Here is a 20,347-nt window from a genome sequence, read left to right as displayed (position 1 = left end):
ACAGTTGATTTTTCTAAGAATGCGACAGTCTTTGAGATGGGTCATGGAAAGAATCACATCTCTCTGACAATGGGAAGCTGCCAGCAGCTTGTTTGCCACCTCTCTGTGCTGTCTGACACAACAGACACTAACTGAGTGCCTGCCAAGTTCTCAGAAACTCATCAGCTCAACCGACTTTTGCCTGAAGTGTAAACAAATGCCAGACTTTGAACAATTATGCCAGGTATTTTTTTCAATGTTTAAAGCTACAAAATCTGCCCAGTGGTTTCAAATTGACTACATGTTGAGATGATAAGTATTTGGATGCAGTAGGATAAATCAATAGTTAAAAATTCATTGGTTCTTGCGCCAAAGTAAAAGACTCTGGGGTGGAAGGCAGGGCTCTGGTCCTGGAACATGACGACAGAGGAGGACTTAGTGGGGGACTTAGTGGAGGAATTGTTATGTGGAAAAATGAGCATGTTACATATGCACAATTATATTTTACTGTCGACTGTAAACTATTAATACCCCAACAAAGAAATTTTAAAAATAGTTAAAATTCATTTGAGCAATTTTTTTTTTTACTTCCTTCATGGGGGCACTAGCAAATTTTAGACTCATGCGTGGATTGACAGTTATATTATCCTTTATTAGTGAGGGCAACCATTGGGGGCGCCAAGCTGAGCAGACATGGCACAGTGCTCGATCTCGGGGTCTTGGGAGAGAGACAGATGATCACTTTAGCATATGAGATTCTTGTGGTAAAAATTTGGGATCCCTTGCAGAGAACCCAACAGCCCACTCACTGCCACTCAAAATACCTCACCAGGACCTCTTTAAGTGTGAAAATGTGTATATTATGTGGTCAAAGTGGTGCCCACATGTGGTCATCTCAGGTGTTTTTTGTGGCAGTGTGACAGCTCAGACTCTTGCATGAGTGACCTCCAGAGCCAGGACTGCCTGCCTGCCTCTGGGAAACTCCACATTGCCTGAGAATGAAGCTGTGAATCTGAATTGGCCACACCCCCATCCTTCCTCTGGTCTGAGTGGAGCAAGTCTTCTTTCAAGTCATCTAGGGAAAAGTCTGAGCCAGATAAACCCATGGACACTCCTTAATCCACTCAGCTGTCCTGCTCTCCTATCAGCAGTCAGAATTCAAAGGGTGGGGAGGTGGTTGGAGACAGGTATAAAGTCTCAGGCTTCTGTCTCCAGAGACAGAATCTCCTAGCTCTGAGAAATCTCTTGCCTGCTGCTCCAGCCCCTCCAGTTGAGAGGAACCAGCAAACCTTATCACAGCAGGTAAGTTACCCAGCTCTTCTTGATGGCTGGGACCAAATCCCCACACCACCGATACCCTGTGTGTGGGCAGCTGGGGGTGGGGATTGAAACTGTGAAGTCTGGGATTTATGTCATGTAAACACTGAGCTTTCAAAGGGGAGTCTGTCTCCACAAATAAGGATAGTCAACGACTGCCACCTCTCCAGATTCAAAGGAGGTCTCGAAACTTTACATCAGGCTCAACCTGACGCTGTTGACTGGCTACGGAAGAAGGGCAAACGCTAGAAGGATCTATTCTGTTCAGCTGGTTTATGGTGGTACAGAGAACTAAACCTGAGACTTTGGAGCCTCAGGCAAGAGAGTCTCTTTGCATAACCATTATCCTATCTACTCTCTAGCAATAAATAATAAATATAAATACCCCACTAACAATAAATCCCATTGATCTGATCTGGGGCCCATATTCAGCACAGAAGCGTAACCTTTGCATCCCTAGAGGTCTGAGCTTGATTTCATAGTCATATGTAGGAACATTCTAGGCTGCACTCATTTCAGGTCAAGTTTTCCATGAGTGACAGAGTATGCTAACCCAGTCTCCCTTTGGAACATGGGGCAGTCCCTACCATTGTTGTTCCACTTTGAAGGCAAGGTCCTGTAGAGACCCACAAGAGATTCCATGATGCTGTTCCTGATGGAGATGATCCATGATGGTGGAGAGAATATAGATCTGTTAGAGGTCTGGGACTATCATGTCTATGTGGGGTTCTTAGGATTCCCTGACTAGAGTCCCAGATGATGGGGTTATCTGGTGACCCCATGTTTAGAATATACTGTACCAGGGCTGGCTGGGGAGACAGCAGAATGGTTCTGCAAAGAGATTCTTGTGACTGAGGCACCAAAGTTGCCAGGTTCAATCTCCAGCACGACCATAAGCCAGAGCTGAGCAGTGTTCTGGTTAAAAAAAAATTCCTGTACCATATAAGACATTACTATACTTTATGCCATTTAATGCTATTTACAAATAACTGTATCTTAAATACTGACAAGACCGGTTGTTTCTGGTCACCCTGGTCTAAGATTATAGATAATGTAGTATTTCTTTCTTTCTTATTTATTTATTTTCCATTTTGTTGCCCTTGATTTTATTGTTGTAGTTATTATTGTTGTTATTGATGTCATCTTTGTTTGGTATGACAGAGAGAAAAGGAGAAATAAGGGGAAGACAGAGAGTGGGTGAGAAAGATAGACACCTGCAGAAGACCTGTTTCACTGCCTGTGAAGCAATTTCCCTGCAGGTGGGGAGCTGGGGTTCAAACTGGGAACCTTCTGCTGGTCCTTTTGCTTAACCCTCTGTGCTAACCCTGATTTATTATTTCAAAGAGCAAGTCATTAATAGAAATGTATTAACAATTTAAGCCCACTCAAAAATTTAATCAGGTTATGAATGTGAAAACCTAAGTGTTTGGACTGAAGGAATGTCTACTCAGAACTGGGGCGAATGCATCACAAATCCTAAGATACTCAATATATTTTATCCCTCCAATAGTTTAGTGATTTATAAGACTTTAAGATAATAGGAGTGTATATTAACACCACCCCTGCCACCAAATATGTGTCCCTACACTCCATGCCACTATAATGAAGCTAATAATCTACCCTAACACTCCCAATGAGTATTTACTTTAGTACAATACTGTAATTTCTGCTTTGCATCCTCATTCCTATTCTAGTTTCTCAACTTTTGTTTATGAGTGGGATCATCCAATATGGATCTTTCTCTTTCTGATTTATTTCACTTAATAGATTTCTTTCTAGCATCATCCAGGATGTATTGGGAAGGTGGGTTCATTATTCTTAATGGCTGAGTGTTCCATTGTGTATGTATAGCACAACTTTCTCAGCCATTCATCTGAGAAAGTTCTTGAGCACCTGGTTTGTTTCCAGGTTTTGGCTATTATGAAGTGTGCTGCTATGAACATAGATGTACACATATATTTTTGGATGGGTGTGATTGACTAGGTGTCCAGCCCTAAGAGAGGAATGACTGGTCCATAAGGAAGGTCCATTTCTGGTCTTGTGAGGGTTCTTCATACTACTCTCCACAAGGGTTGGACCAGTTTACATTCCCACCATCAGTACAAGAGGGATCCTTTGTTGTCCCCACAACCTCTACACCATTTGTTGCTGCTGTCATGTTTGATGTCTGACTTTCTCATGGGGGTGATATGTTGGTTATTAAGCCAGGCCCCCTGCATTGCTTAACACTGTGGTCTATTTACATAATCATTTTTTTGTGTGAACCTTTCCTGCCTGCAGGGCATTGGTTTAATCCCCACTGGTTCTTGCTCTTTTTCCACTCTGCCCCCTCTCCTAGTCACTTCTTTTTTTTCCACCCTGCTACTTTTGCCTTGGGAGATATAAAAAGGCAGAATAATGAAGGCAGCATTGCATTGTGTTCCTGTTCTGTGAGTCCCAGAGTCTCTCTTTCCCATGACAAGAGTTCCTGATCCCTTTCCTGTGCAGCAGCCTAGGCTGGCTCAGGTTGGGTTCTCTCCAACACAGAGAGCATGAGCACGTGCCCAGGAAGAAGCAGCCTCAGGCTAGACTGGCAATGTGGTATCTCATTGTTGTCTTTATTTGCATTTCTCTAACAAGCAGTGATGTGGAGCAATTTTTCATGTCTGTTGGCCATTTGGATCTCTTCAGTAGTGAATATTCTTTTCAGATCCTCTGCCCATTTTTAGATTGATCATTTGTTTTTTTTTGTTGCTAAGTCTGGTGACCTCTTTATATAGTTTATATATTTTTGTTACTAGTCTTTTGTCTAATGTATGGCATATGAAGATCTTCTCGGAGTCTTTGAGGAGTCTCTTTGTTTGGGTGATGGTTTATTTTGCTGTATGGAAGCTCTTCAATGTCATGTAGTCCCATTGATTTGTTTTTCTTTTAGTCTTCTTTGCAATTGGATTTGTATCATCAAAGATGTCCTTAAGGTTTAGGTGGGAAAGTGTTCCACCAATGTTTTCCTCTAAGTATTTGATAGTTTCTGGTCTGACATCCAGGTCCCTGATCCATTTGGAGTTGAATTTTGTTTTTAGTGAGATAAAGTGGTTCAATATTATTCTTCTGCATGTTTCAACCCATTTTTCCCAGCACCATTTATTGAAGAGAGCCTACTTACTCCATGTAATACTTTGAACCCTTCCAATAAAAAATTAGGTGTCTATAGGTTTGGGGGTTTGTTTCTGGGCTTTCAATTCTTTTCCACTGGTCTGTGTACCTATTTATATTCCTGTACCAGTCTGGTTTCATTATGATGGCCTTATAATATAGTGTGAGATCTGGGAGTTTGATGCCACCATTTCTGTTTCCTTTCATCAAGATTGTTTTGGCGATTCTAGGTGTTTCTGTTCCCAGATAAATGACTGAGCTCTAGCCTGTGTCAAAAATAAAATAAAATAAAATAAAATAAAATAAAATAAAATAAAATGAAAAGAAAAAAAACCTTTGCTTGCGAAAAGAACCCCCTCCTCTAGATGGCTCCTGCTGAGCTTGGTATTGTGATAAATAAATTATCTTTAGTGATATATTGCCTGTAGGGGGCTCTCTTACTCCTCTGGCATGGGGGTTGGTCTTGGTGCAGTGGAAGAGTCAAACTCAGTCCATGGGCTAACTCCATGTTTCCTTTGTCCTTTTCATCCTCTGTTTGCCAGCCTAAGGGTGAGTTATAGGACCCTTCCTTGGTTCTTTAGAGCTCTTCTACATTCTTTCTCTGCCACTGGCCTGGAAATTCTACCCTCACCTGAAATTCCCAGGTTTAAAGCAGCCTCCTTGCAGAGCTTATGCCAGGTATATTCTTCAAGCTGCCCTTTTGGTCCCATCCACCCCAGCCACCTCCCCATGTCACTGTTTTAATGCAGATCTCTGAGCAGTATTTAGGTGAGATTAAGCGCACATGTGAGCTTAACTTGCTGCACTACTGCCCAACTCCTGTTTTACTAGATTTTTGTGAATGCTTTTGTTGAAGAAAAATTATGGAGTTGGAAAGAGATGTCAATAGAATCTGTGGGCTTTGTAATGGTCCTAATAGGCAGGATAACTCACTAAATGTTTCCATAATCACTTCATTTACATTGAACATCTAGTGTATTGTACCTTTTATTCATTGCAGTATCTTCAATATAGTGGCCATACTGTTCAGTGAAGCGGCTTTGCTGCTAGATTTAAAAAAGAGTCTCAAGATATTGCTATGATTTATCTTCCATTTTCTGGCCTGAAAGACATTCAGGAAAAGAGGAAGAGATGGCAGTTTCTTGGGTAAGTGACTTGCCCCCATCAGAGTCTGCTTCTTTTTTCTCTTGAATAAGTTGTTCTTTAATTGATACATGTTTAATTTACTGTTTCTGTTTTTCCCATCATATTACTTTCTGTATCTCTTGTCTCTTTCTCTCTCTCTGCCAGGGCATTGATCATCCCTGGCTTATGGTGGGTCAAGGAATTGAACCAGAACCTGAGAGTCTCAGGCAGAAACTTTATGTTATCTCCTCCACCCTCATTTTTTTTCACTTACTCTTTTTTATTATGTAATTTTCATTTATAAAATGGAAAAACTGACAAGACCATAGGATAAGAGGGGTACAATTCAATACAGTTTACACTACCAGAATGCCACATCCCATCCTCTCCCCTGATGGTTATGCAGGAATACATAGCATAATGGTTATGTTTCAATCCACTGCTCCAGAAAGCCATTTTTTCTTTCCATTTTATTTGATAGAAGACACCTACAAGCCTGTTTCACTGCTCATGAAGTATCCCACACTCAGGAGGGAAGCAGGCCTCAAACCTAAGTCCTGTTTCATGGTGATATGTACACTTAACCAGGTGCACCACTACTGTGCACTTGATAATACTTACTTTATTTGTATAACATTCTTGCAGTTTTAACTTTGTTTTTGGACATTGACTCTACACAGAGAAGCCTAGTGTGGTATCATTACTCTAAATAGTATAATTTCCATGCTTCCATAATGATATAAATTTTTTATAAAGAGCTATGTGTGGCTAGAGATGTTTCATTTCTAACAAACTTATCATAATCATCATGTGTTATTTTTTATCCCATCTTTTTTTATCACTATGGATTTATTATAAATTCATTACACCCAGTGACCATTTTCTTTCTTATTTATATTTTTGAGTTTTATGTAGGTGAAGAGAATTGAATAAGGAAAATGAGTTAGAAAGTGAAGTAGAGATATCTCTATCTCTGTGTGTGTCATATGAAATTGTTTTTCATATTTAATAAATGAAATTAATGTTTATTTTCTTTTAATGAAAAGAACTGAAGATAGTAAGAAGAAACACCAGATGTTTGGTTCTAATTCCCCTGGGACTATAGGTTCAATTCTAGTTAACTTCTGCTTCACTCTCCCTATCAAATTCTCTACCTATATAAACTCTTCCTTTATATAAGGAATAAACTGTCAAAAGCTGCTCTACCACTTGTGAAGAGTGCCTCCCGTGCATGTGAGACTAAGGATATTGAATCTAGGTCCTTTTTTCTCAAGATTTTATTTATTTATGAGAAAGATAGAAGGAGACAGAAAGAACAAGACATCACTCTGACACATGTGCTACCAGGGAACAAACTCAAGACCTCATGCTTGAGAGTCCAAAGCTTGATCACTGCGCCACATCCCAGACCACAAATCTAGGTCCTTTTATATGGCAATGTGAGCACCCTATCAGTTGTACTCCCACACAGTCCTAAGGTTTTATCATTAATTAATTACAAAACTATAGAGAAGGAATATGAGAATAGGTATAAATCTCTGTCACATGCGATGCCAGGGATTGTACTCGGGGCCTCGTGAAAGAATGTCCAATATTCTAATCAATGTACCAGCCTCTAGATAATGATTAAGAGGTATTTGATGCTCAAGTCACCGAAGACATGGTTGTGGATGAAACAATCATTCACAGGCTTCATAAAATAGAGACTGAATGGCTAATCTGCTGTCACTCACATTTTCTCACAAGAAAATATTGCACACATTTTAGGGCTCAGTGACCTATGAAGATGTAACTGTGATATTCACTCAAGAGGAGTGGGCACTATTAAATCCTTCAGAGAAGAAACTCTACAGAGATGTGATGTGTGAAAACTTCAGAAACTTTCTTTCAATAGGTAACTATAATTGCCTTAATTTTTCAACTAGAAGACAAATCACTTTGTGTTCACCAATGTAGAAATGGAGACACTGTTAAGTGAGCAAGGCTTGACCATGAGTCATGATGGATCAAAAAATCAACCTATTTGTATAATTTCTAATACATTTATATTTTGTAATTTTAGAAAAGATACAAGAACATCCCACCAAAGAGCAGCATAACTTGCCTAGGAGTAAACAAAGGTGAGAGAGACATTTACAATGAAGTGTGATGTACCACTTTAAAAGCCTCTGTGTTTTCAAAAATGTTGTCTCTGTGTAATTTAATGAGATCTGGTGTGTGCATGGTTTCCCTGTATAAGTAGACTCATGGGTTCTTCATTGTGTGCTCTGATTTAATAATTGCATAGCACCCTTTTGAATACAATTGATTAAATTTTGAAACTGTAAATTATTAAGAAAATGAAATTTATAATCACTACAACAAATAGATTTTTAAAAATAAGCTCATCAAAAATACTTCATGAATAGATTATAGAATAGTTGGACAAGTGAGTCAAATAAGAAGTATGTGATCTATATGACTAAAGTTTTCATTTGAGTCACTGGCAACAAAAGTACCATAATGATGTTCTACATTATCTGTCTTATATTCACTTCATAGGAAAATCTTTCTCACATCTAACAAGTAAACTGAAATTTTAAAAAGGGGCAAAGATGCTTTTTATTTATATTTATATTGGAAACAATAAGAATATCTTCAATGTATAATATCTGTATTTTTATGATAGAGAAAAGATCAATCTTTTCAATAAAAAACTTCACCACAAACATAAAACTTGGTATTAACAAATAGTAGTTCAATTAGTACATACAAATACCTGTAAATATATAATTAGTTTTGCCATAATATATTTATATGAAATTAGATTTCACCAATTTTCAGACATTTATTTATTATTTATTTTCCTTTTTGTTCCCCTTGTAGATTTCCCCAATTTTTATCTTATTTATTTATTTACTGGCTAGAGACAGGTAGAAATCAAGAGATAGGGGGAGATAGAGAGGGAGAAAGGCAGAGAGACCCCAGCATTCCTACTTCACCACTTGGAAAGCTTTCCTCCTGCAGGTGGGGACCAGGGTCTCAAACCTGGGTCTTTGAGCATTGTAGCATGTATTCTCAGCTAGTTGCACCACTGCCCAGCCTTTTCACGATTTTTTTTTCCTCCAGGGTTATTGCTGGGCTCGGTGCCTGCACCATGAATCCACCGCTCCTGGAGGCCATTTTTCCCCTTTTTCGTTGCCCTAGTTGTTGCAGCCTTGTTGTGGTTATTATTGCCATTGTTGACGTTGCTTTGTTGTTGGATAGGACAGAGAGAAATGGAGAGAGGAGGGGAAGACAGAGATAGAGGGGAGAGAAAGATAGACACCTGCAGACCTGCTTCACCGCCCATGAAGCGACTCCCCTGCAGGTGAGGAGCCGGGGGCTTGAACCGGGATCCTTATGCTGTTCCCTGTGCTTTGCGCCACGTGCGCTTAACCCACTGCGCCACCGCCCAACTCCCCCAATTTTTTAACTTTATTTTTAACTTGAGATCTCTTTATAATTTTGAATATTTGTGGTATTTTTCAATATGTGTTTTTAGTCAAATCTATTGTTAATGTCTGAGTTTGTGGGTTATTAAGTAAAATAATGTCCTGCATTTTGAAAATAGACTCTATTACAATTTTTTCATTAAAGTGTCATTAATTAATTATTCATTATTTTACAGTAATACAACTGTGAAAATCTCTGAGGGCAAAGAAAGTCAGAATGGTAGAAAATCTCAAGAATGTGAAGTATACAACAAATTATTCACTTATTCTAATCATCTTCAGCAACATGAAAGAATTCACAGTGGAGAGAAACCCTATGAATATAAACTGCAGTAAAACATTCAGGCAATTCAGTCGTCTTCAGAGACATGAAAGAATTCACAGTGGAGAGAAACCCTATGAATGTAAACTATGTAGTAAAACATTTCGGGAATCCAGTCATCTTCAGAATCATCAAAGAATTCACAGTGGAGAAAAACCCTATGAATGTAAACTATGCAGTAAAACATTCAGGCAATCGAGTAATCTTCGGATACATGAAAAAACTCACAGTGGAGAGAAATCCTATGTATGTAAACTATGTAGTAAAACATTCAGTCATTTCAGTAGTCTTCAGAGACATGAAAGAATTCACAGTGGAGAGAAACCCTATGAATGTAAACTATGTAGTAAAACATTCAGTCATTCCAGTAGTCTACAGAAACATCAAAGAATTCACAGTGTAGAGAAACCCTATATATGTGAACTATGTAGTAAAATATTCAGTTGTTCCAGTAGTCTTCGGAGACATGAAAGAACTCACAGTGGAGAGAAACCCTATGAATGTAAACTATGTAGTAAAACATTCAGTAGTTCCAGTCATCTTAGGACACATGAAAGAAATCACAGTGGAGAGAAACCCTATGAATGTAAACAATGTAGTAAAACATTCAGTTGTTCCAGTCATCTTCAGAAACATGAAAGAATTCACAGTGGAGTGAAACCCCATGAAAGTGAACAATGTGGTAAAGCATTCCTGGATTCTAGTTCTCTTTAGTTACATGAAAGAACTCACAGTGGAGAGAAAGAAACCTCATGAATGTAAACAATGTAACCAAACATTCATTTAAGCCAGTTTTCTTTGGAGACATGAAAGATCTTACAGTCGAGAGAAACTCAATTAAAGTAAACAGAAAAACATTCATTCTCCCTGTCATTTTTGTCAACACGAAATAACTCACAATAAAGAGAAATTTGATTAATGTAAGCAATGTTGTAAACATTCTGTTATTCTGGCCCTCTTTGTAGACATGAAAGAATTCACAGTGAAGCAAAACCTTATGAAAGTAGTAAAACTTTCAGATGTTCCACTAATTTTCAAACACAAAATATTTGCAATGGAAATCAAACTTTTGAGCATAAGCTGTGTACTAAAGATTGGAGAGAGAGATGCAACCTGAGACATGGTGCAGAGGCAAGTTGTTCAATATAATAGTTCTCAGGTGTGAGCTTTTGCACTACATGGGATAGAGATATGTTCTGGATTATTGTCTTTCTCCATCTTCTGTTAATATATAAGTAAAATATATCTAAATAATTGTAGGGACCACAGTTCCATGATATACCAGGGAACCCATACCTCTGAATATTCCATAAATATAAGGAATATGAATTTGATTCTTTGTCTTAAATTCTAATATATGAAAAAGATTCACTTTGTACTGAGAACTTACTGATGTCAACAATGAATAGGTATGATAAAATTGACAATGGTTTATGCACATATAAAATCACTGGTATTAGAAAAAGTATTCTTGGGAATTGGGCAGTAGCACAGTGGATCAAGCTGAAGGACTGACATGAAGTGCAAGGACTGGCATAGGATCCTGGTTTGAGCCCTGGGCTCCCCACCTGCAGGGAAGTCACTTCATAAGTGGTGAAGAAAGTCTGAAGGTGCTTATTTTTCTATCTCTCCCCTCTTTGTCTTCCTATACTCTCTCCATTTCTTTCTGTCCTATCTAATAATTACAACATCAATAAGAACAGTAATAGTAACTACAACAACAGTAAATTTTTTTTTAAAAGATAACCCTTTATTTTAAAAAAAAAGAAAAACAATTCTTATCCATGTAGACATTTTAGAATGACTTTACAGACCTAGTAAGGAACTTGAGTGCCAGGCTAGCATGGGGGTGCCTCTTCTCTGATGTGTACTCTCTGGGTAGGAGAGAACGTGACTGGAGCCAGCCTGGGCTGCTACTTACTACGTGACATGAGAGAGATGACTTAGGAACAGACTCGTGGTGGTGAGGCAATTTGATTCTTTATTGATCAGGAGCCCAGGCTGTTAAAGGGCAGACCTGGAAGTGGCAAATTGGAAATGGAAATGGCTAGTAAAGGAGTGGAGAAAGGAAAAAAGGACTGGAAAGGTAGGAACTTCCTTAACAACTGTTGCAAGAGTTTTAACTGGTAGGATTAATAATACTACCCTGCAGGCAGGGAGGGTCTTGAGGCTAGAAAGAAGACAGATCAAAGGAATGGAATGGGTGGGGATCTTTCAGGCAAAACAATGATTATGTAGATAATAAGGGAGCAGGCCTTAGTAGCAGGAATTCAGGGTGCATTGTGAGGCAGGGAATTGATAAGATGAGAGGATGGATGTCCCCTCAAGTCAATTCCTGCCAAGCTCAACCACATCCTCACAATTTCCCAACAAGGCAAGATGAGAAACCTTCAGAAACTCTTCATCTTCGTCCTAAGGCCGCCTGCATTCATGAGTCTCGAGGATCTGGGAGGCTGCTAGGAGGAGCTCTTCTCCCTGTTGATGGCTCATTTTCACAAGCTGCACAGCCTACCCAGCTCTATGTGACTTCTGCCATCTCTCTGAAACACCACCTGGGCTTGATGTTCAGGTGAGTTGGTGTAATCCAGGGTACAGGGATTTGAGGGGGCTGGGATAGGGGCATTGTTGGCACAGGGACCAAGCACAGGACTTGTCAGCAGGAGGCAGTTGTTGGGCGCGGGGGGGGGGGGGGGGGGACTGTTGTTAAAATTCGGCGGCTCTAGCTGGCCGGGCTAGCTTCACGGGCGGGTAACAGAGACGACCAGAGACATACGGCTGGGCAGGGCAGCTGTATTTCTTTATTCAGGAGCAACGATTCATAAACTAAACCAAACTAATCACCAAACAGAACTCTGCTGTCTCTTTGTGGCGGCGCAAGCACTCTCTCTTACTCTGCAACTCTGGAACTCCCAGAACTCTGGAACTCTGGAACTCTGTCGGGGTTCCTTGGGGCGGGGCCAAGCAGGCCTGCGAAACTAACTGGACTGTTCCAATTCTCTTGGCGGGGGAGAACTAGAACAACCCAATGTAAGCATACAACAGGGGGCAGTGCTTCTGACTGAGGGGAACTTCCTCTTCCTCCAGCATCCTCCATGTTTCCCAGGACTGACTTCCTTGACTTTCTTCCTCAGGTGCCTGGTGTCCCTTGGAGACACTCTTGCTATCTAACTACTCGTGTCTAGGGCCTGACTTCTTCTATGTGACCCAGTGCCCAAGCATGACTCAGCTCAAGAAGCTGTGTCTCAGGTACCACTGTGCCACCTGCTCTTGAACCCCTGCAGCTCCTGTTGAAGCAATTCACAGCCACCCTCCAGCACCTGGACTTGAGCCTGAGTATGGCAGCCCTCTTGCCTGTCCTGAGCCACTGCTTCCAGCTCAGTACCCTCAACTTTCATGGAAATTACCTCTCCTTGCTCATGCTGAAGGAGCTCCTGAGGTATATAGCTGGTTTGTCCACTCTGAGCCTCGAGATAATTTCTGGTCCACTGGAGAGTTACATGCCTTGGGCAATCTTTGACCCCATTCATTTTGAGAGTGTCCATTCTGAACTGGTGGATGTTCTGTGGGAATTGGGTTAGGCTAGGCTCATCTACTTCACCATCTCCTCTGAATGTTCACACTGTGGCATGATGACCTTAGAGAAAGGACAGTCCACTCTTATCTGGTCTGACTTCTGTCAGCATGAATTTGAAGTTGTTTTTTTTTTTTTTAGGACAAGTGAGGGAAACAGCAGTTTCAGACAGGACACATGCCCATAGTTTAGGTAAGGGTTCAATGGGACATGGCAGACCTACTTAACAGGATAAATTTTGGAGACAGGAAGATGTCTTACTATGAACTGTGACCTCTAGGATCAGAAGTGACAATCTTAATATCTAGAAGGGGGCTAGGGCTGTAAATGTCCTTGGAAGTGTGGCCTCACTGGAGAAACCTAAGAAAATGTGGATGACAAAGAGAATCTTAGTATTCACACATAGTGTGTCCTCTATGATTTGGCTACCTCTTCACCCAGTTTGTACCTCAGAAATCTCTTGTTCCTGATGAGACATAAGCACTGCATTGTCCTTGATAAGTAAGACTGAGCCCCACCCATCCAGTTTTCATTTCTATCCAGGAGTTCTAGGTAATTCTTTCTTTCTCTCTTTCTTTCTTTTTTGCCTGCAGTTTTTTTTGTTTGTTTATTATTGTTGTTATTGCTGTAGTTGCTGTTGGATATAACAGAGAGAGGAAGGGAAGACAGAGAGGGGGACAGAAAGACAGAAACCTACAGACCTGCTTCACCACCTTTAAGGTGACCCTCCTGCAGGTGGGGAGCTGGGGGCTCAAACCTGGTTCCTTATGCCTGTCCATGAGCTTTGTGCTATGTGTGCTTAACCCACTGCACTACTGCCCAAATCCCTACCTGCAAATCTTTTATTTCAGTATCTACTATATTTTCAAACTTTATTTTTAAGAGAGAAGGAGAAAGAGGCTGGACATGGCTCTGGCATATGTGATGCCAAGGATTGATCAAGACATGAAGTCTAGCACTTTGTTCACTGTGCCACCTCCAGGACCATGAGCAGTTTAGAAATTAAAAGGGAGTTGTCTTGGAGGTGGCACAGTGGTAAAGCTTTGGACTCTCAAGCATGAGGTCCTGAGTTCAATCCCCAGCAGCACATGTGCCAAGATGACGTCTGGTTCTTTCACCTCCTATCTTTCTCATAAATAAATAATATCTTAAAAAGAAAAGAAATTAAAAGGGAGCTGGTCATATGAGACAGTCTCACCCTTGGAGCCACAGTAAATTTCTTTTGGTTTTCCCAAGAAAAAGAAATTCCCAAGCCTAGAAAATGGTCCAGTGTACAAAGCTCTGGACTCTAGCAATATGGTCCTGAGTTCAATTCCTGGAATTTCCACGTGTCTAATTGGCACTTTAGTTCTCTCTTGCTCATCAACAAACAAATACTTTTAAAAATTATTTTATCAGTGTACTGCTCAGCTCTGGTTTATGGTGGTGGGGGGAATTTAACCTGAGACCTTGGAGCCTCAGGCCAGAGAGTTCTTTGCATAATCACTATATTGTCATCCCCACCCCAAATCAATATATCTTACAAAGGAGAAAAGAAAAGAGAACATCTCACTAGAAGAAGTGATCTGTGATTTACATTCTTTTTTTTTTTTTTCTGAAAGAGGCAGATTGAATGAGACCACATTTTCAACATGGTGGGGGCTGGGCTAAAACCTGTCTCACACATATGAAAAAGTCATACACGGTCAAAATGAGTTTTTTGTGTACTTATTTATTTACCACTACTCAGCGATGGTAGGTTGGGAGAAGGAACCTGGAGACTTGGAGCCTCAGGCTTGAGAGTCCTTTGCATAACCATTATGCTTTTGCCCCAATTTTGTAGACCTGAGAGTCACAGCCTAAGAATGTGAGTCCTTGGAGAGGTGTACATTTCAGCTTCTGAAGATCATCACACAGGCAGACAAACTTTCACCCTTCCCGATAGATTTGAAGAGCAGATGCTTTTCATCTTCATGTAAGAAGCAAACAAGTGCAGTTTCCAGAACTCCATCCCTTCAGTCCACACAGAAATTCTCATGAACTCCTTTTGAAAAGGAAAAAGTTCCTGGTTTTCATTGTTTTGCCAATGACATTCTCTCTCAATTTATTCATTTATTTTACTTTTATTTACTGCATTTATTTTATCTCTGGGGTTTCATAGTTGTTGGTATGCATGAGACCCTTTCTGTTTCATTTGGTTTAAATCCCCACTGCTTAACACTATTCTATTTACATAACCACTTCATTCTATTTACATAACCGCTGTTAACAAGTTCCACCCTCCCTCCAGGGCATTTGTGGTTCAGTGATAGGATTCTCGCCTGCTCCACCCCCTCCTTGTCACACCCTGATCCCCTCTTTGTCACACTCTGATTTTCACCAGTCACTTTCCTCTCCACCCTCTCTATGTCACATCCTGTTTCCACCCTACTTGGGAAGTATATATAAAGACAGCATTGTGAGTTTTAGAGTACTGTACCTTTAGTTTAGCTCAGCTCGGCTTAGATTGCGCTGTGTACTGCATGAATAAAGAGATACTGCCTACAGCTCAACCATGAGTCCCTGGTCGTCTGTTACCCGCCTGTGAAGCCAGCCCGGTGAAAACAACATAACCCGTCGAAAACAACACATGGCGCCTGAACAGGGACTGAAATAAGCCCTGAAACATGGACCGGCATCAACGTGGGACCCTACCCACCCATCGTCCAGATAAGTAAACTTGGCTACCCATCCACCATGGGTTGCCTTTCTACTTATGAAGAGGTTTGCCAAAGCCTCTACTGTTTCATCATGAGACAGTTAGTCTGTCTCTGGAATATTTTACTCTGGGCCACATTTCGGTTCCCTGACTGGGAACTTTGGTTTCTTATGAAGGGGATCATAGAGCTTGGGAGATGCACGGAGATTTCTCCTTGGACTTTCTAGATTCCCTCTCCCATGTTTCCTGAGGAAAAGGACTACATTTTGCTCCGGGCCACAGTTTGGTTGTTTATGACTGTGATCGTAGACCTTGGGATATGCATGGAGATTTCCCCTGGAACTTTCTGGACTTCTTCTTGAATGTTTCCCATGGAGAAGGACTACTCTAATTTGAAGAACATTCTCGAGTACCCTGGCAGTTCCCAAGTATGGAGACACGTGGTTAGTTCTACTCTCCTGATTGGATTCTTTCTTCGATGGGAAGACACTTTTAAAAATGGGTGCCTGAAGCAATCCAGCAGGAACAGTCAGAAGCACCCTAAATGGAATTTCGAGGAGCTTTTTGGACTTGGACACCCTCCGGGGATTCTTAATATAATCCTACATGTTGAGATCTTGATAATCTTGTTCAAGTTGCGTTTCATAAGAGAATGATTTGAATGACTGAATTTTTGTTTAACATTGACTTAAAAAAAAATGCTGGATGCAGCCATGATTTCTAGAGACATCCAGAAACAATCCAAAAAATTGTTTTTTCCTCCTTTGATTTCTTTTTTTATCTTGGCATAAATCTGAAACGTTTAATCCTGAAAACTGTATGAGTTATGGGTGGGGCAGATAGTGCAATGATTATGTTAATTATTCTCATGCCTGAGGCTTTTAACGGTGGTTCTTCTGTTTACCTTTCCACATTTTATTGAGTTTAAACTGTTTAAACAACCTTAAAATCATACTAGAAAGGACTTCCAATTATAATGGAGTTATCAATTATAGTTAACTTCTAATCTGCTACAAGTTTTGTTCGACAAGTAAGTGAATTTCAGCTGTCAAGTCTTCACATGAAAAAGCATCTACTCAAATGAAAATTTCTGGAAGTCCATTTGGACTCCTGTTCTCTGACATCGCCCACAAGATGGAATGATTACAACACCCCCGGAAACCAATGATGAGACCTGGCACGACCTGAAGAAACAGATTCACAGACTCCAAAGCTCACTCTCTACAGAAAAGCAAAATTCTGGTGGCCGACATTCCCCATCGAGACAGACGTGCAGCATTTCATCCTCTGGCATTTTCTTCTGTGGTCAGCTACTTTGGACTGACACCTCCATCGGACTTACTGGTACACGCTACTGTGTTTCTCAAAGACTAACTTCAGCCAATTGCCTTGAGACTTTATAGACCATGTCCCCTCGCCTGCAGGCTCTGTCCCAGAGGCAGAAAACTCCCCTTCCTTATTAGGTTATGCCCACAGAGGTAGGAAACGCCCTTTGAGGCAAGAGATGCCCCCAGAGGCAAGAAATGCCCTTTCACCTGCTAGGCCTTGCCCTTTGAGGCAAGAAAAGCTCCCCTTGGCATCACGCTGGTTATTGCTGCTCGCCTATTTTGTTTTCCATGTCTTATGCCAGTTCTTTTGAAAACGCCTGTACAATATAAGTTTCTGTTCACCCCACAATGGCCATTAGTTAAAAAGAAAAGGGGAATTGTTGGTATGCATGAGACTCTTTCTGTTTCATTTGGTTTAAATCCCCACTGCTTAACACTATTCTATTTACATAACCACTTCATTCTATTTACATAACCGCTGTTAACAAGTTCCACCCTCCCTCCAGGGCATTTGTGGTTCAGTGATAGGATTCTCGCCTGCTCCACCCCCTCCTTGTCACACCCTGAACCCCTCTTTGTCACACTCTGATTTTCACCAGTCACTTTCCTCTCCACCCTCTCTATGTCACATCCTGTTTCCACCCTACTTGGGAAGTATATATAAAGACAGCATTGTGAGTTTTAGAGTACTGTACCTTTAGTTTAGCTCAGCTCGGCTTAGATTGCGCTGTGTCCTGCATGAATAAAGAGATACTGCCTACAGCTCAACCATGAGTCCCTGGTCGTCTGTTACCCGCCTGTGAAGCCAGCCCGGTGAAAACAACATAACCCGTCGAAAACAACACATAGTGTTGCAGTCAGAAATGAGTGGAAGTACCTGGAGGAACACAGACACTGCTGCACCAGGCCAGAACACCTCTGTGCCTGGCAGAAGGAAATTGTTGCACAACAAACGTCTTGGTAACAGGTGTGAGTATAACAGACAGTGAAGGTGGGGTTTGGTTGTAAGCTACATCTGTGGGTCTTTCTCTCACACAACCTAATGTGGATGTTCTCAGTTTTCCTGAATAAAGTTTAAAATTCCTGAAAATCATGCTTTCTCCTCAATTCTTTGTTGGGATTATGTGTGGGGGGAAAAAACTCAGATCCAGTTCTCCCAATATGTGACCATGGCTACCTGGTGTGATGGTACTTTCTCCTTTTCATTTTTGTTCTTTATTGGGGGGTGAAATCAAAGGTTTACAGTGAACAGTATAATATAGGAGTTTGTTCATGTGTAACATTTCTCAGTTTTCCACATAAGAATTCAACCTCTGTCATCATGTTCCAGGACCTGAGCCCTCCCCCCTCCCCCAGAGTCTTTTACTTTGGTGCAATACCTATCATTTTCTGCCCTTACTTTCTCCCAATAAATGCTCATCTGCTCCCTGAAACCTGACTCCCCTTGTAATTCCTCCATGTAGAAGTGAGTCTAGAACCCCATGGGAGGGGGCTGAGGAGTGGCCCCAGTTAGCTGTTCTCTTCCCCTTCAGTTAAACTACCAGAAATAATCACACTTGAGCACTTTGTGAACAAGGGGACCAAAAAATGTTAAAGGTAAAATAGCATTATGTACACAGTAGTGGCATAAGGAAAGAAATCAAAATAAAGGTCTGGGAGCCAGCAGATGACTTCCAATAGGGTGCACACTTTCCTGGTGCATACAAGGACCTGGGTTTGAGTCCCTTGTCCATACATGGGAGCATGTAGCAAATGGGAGAACTTCTTAAGTAGTGTATTGTGGTGTCTCCTCCCTCCCTCTCTCCCTTTGTCTCCTTCTGGTGATAGAAATGACACTGGAGCTTCAGATTAACAAAATGAAACACATCTCCATTCAGAAAGTTTTAGCTAAGAGCAAGCTCAAGGGCTCAATGATTATTCCACTTTAAAAAAAAAAAGGATGAGTTTTCCCAATGTAGGAAATGATGAATCTTAGTATACATGGAAAACTTTAATCTGTTCTTGATTTCAGCTAGAATAATTTGCCAGAAATTATCATTACAGCCACAAAAAAATTCTGCAAAATGTCAGAAAGAGAGTTAGGTCAAGATAACTACACAGAGGCAGAATTTGGGATTATTACCTCCTCCTGGGCAAACAGCAAATCTGTACAAAAACATGACTCAAATTAAAACAGACCTGAAATTCAGACAAACTGACTCCTCCAGCTAAAGACAAAAGGACACAGCACCACAGTGATGAGACAGACACATGACTTCTCCAAGAAAGACACCCACTGTATGACAACACATTATAATCTGAAAGGGACCTTTAAAATAAGGAATTGTCCTCTGGCAAACATCAGGGTGGGGTTTTTAACAAGCCCAGCACTATCATCCTACTAGAATCCTGTGCTGACAACACAGGAGTGTGAGAGAAGAAGCCATAGACTATGAACTATGAGGCAAGGGCCAGACATTTTCTAAAGCAGCTCTGCAGTCTTACTGAAAGAAACATGACTGAAATCAAAGAAGCCATGTTGAAATCAACCTCCAGGAGTCGGGTGGTAGCACAGTGAATTAAGCACATGTGGCACGAAGCACAAGGACCAGCGTTAAGGATCCGGGTTACAGCATCTGGCTCCCCACCTGTAGGTGGTGAAGCAGGTCTGCAGGTGTCTGTCTTTCTCTTCCCCTCTCTGTCTTCCTCCTCCCCTCTCCATTTCTCTGTCCTATCCAACAATGACAACATCAATAATAACTACTAAAACAACAAAAAACAAGGGCAACAAAAGGGAAAATAAATAATATATATGTAAAAAGAAAGTCAAACTCCAAAGTAACTCACCTGAGGTGAAATTCCACGAGGTAAAATCCATCCATTCCATTAGTAAGTAGTTGAACTAGTGGGGGCTACAAGACATTTGGACTTGTGGCAAACAAACAAGTCAGGTGTTTCCAGCCCACACCTGACTGCTTGCATGCTAACCACACACTTACAGGCAGTAAGTAACCTCAGTGCCCCCACCGCAAAGCTAAGTGAAATACAACATCTTGTGGCCCTGGACATTGCACAGTGGATAAAACATTGGACTCTCAAGCAGAAGGTCCTGAGTTCAATCCCAGGCAGAATTTATACCAGAGGCCTCTCTCTCCATCTTCTTCATGAATAAATAAATAAGGACTGGGCAGTAGCATACCTGGTTGAGCACACGTCACAATGTGGAAAGACCCAGGTTAGAGCCTTCAGTTCCCATCTGCAGGAGGAAAGCTTCAAAAGTGGTGAAACAGTGTTGCAGATGTCTCTCTGTCTCTCTCCCTCTGTCACCCATTTCCCACTTGATGTCTGGCTGTCTCTATCCAACAAATGCATAAACAAACAAATAAATAAAATGGTAATTTAAAAATAAATAAAAGACATGGACCGACTAAGGATACTGGT

The 20,347-nt window shown here is 41.0% G+C and overlaps 2 protein-coding genes across 2 annotated transcripts in view; one reads left to right on the top strand and one right to left on the bottom strand.

Moving 5' to 3' along the window:
* Positions 1–20,347, bottom strand: part of LOC103128154 (zinc finger protein 709-like) — a 245,165-nt gene that overhangs the window by 197,878 nt on the left and 26,940 nt on the right. The window lies entirely within an intron of this gene.
* Positions 5,450–20,347, top strand: part of LOC107523368 (zinc finger protein 709-like) — a 486,341-nt gene continuing 471,443 nt past the window's right edge. The window contains exons 1-2 of the mRNA XM_060206423.1: positions 5,450–5,577; positions 7,324–7,450. The gene's annotated coding sequence lies outside the window, so the exon portion shown is untranslated. The remainder of the gene's footprint in view (positions 5,578–7,323; positions 7,451–20,347) is intronic.

The sequence above is a fragment of the Erinaceus europaeus genome, chromosome 13 (assembly GCF_950295315.1).
Source record: "Erinaceus europaeus chromosome 13, mEriEur2.1, whole genome shotgun sequence".
NCBI lineage: Eukaryota > Metazoa > Chordata > Mammalia > Eulipotyphla > Erinaceidae > Erinaceus > Erinaceus europaeus.
The sequence above is the reverse complement of the archived record's forward strand: the minus strand, read 5'-3'. Positions and strand labels throughout refer to the sequence as shown.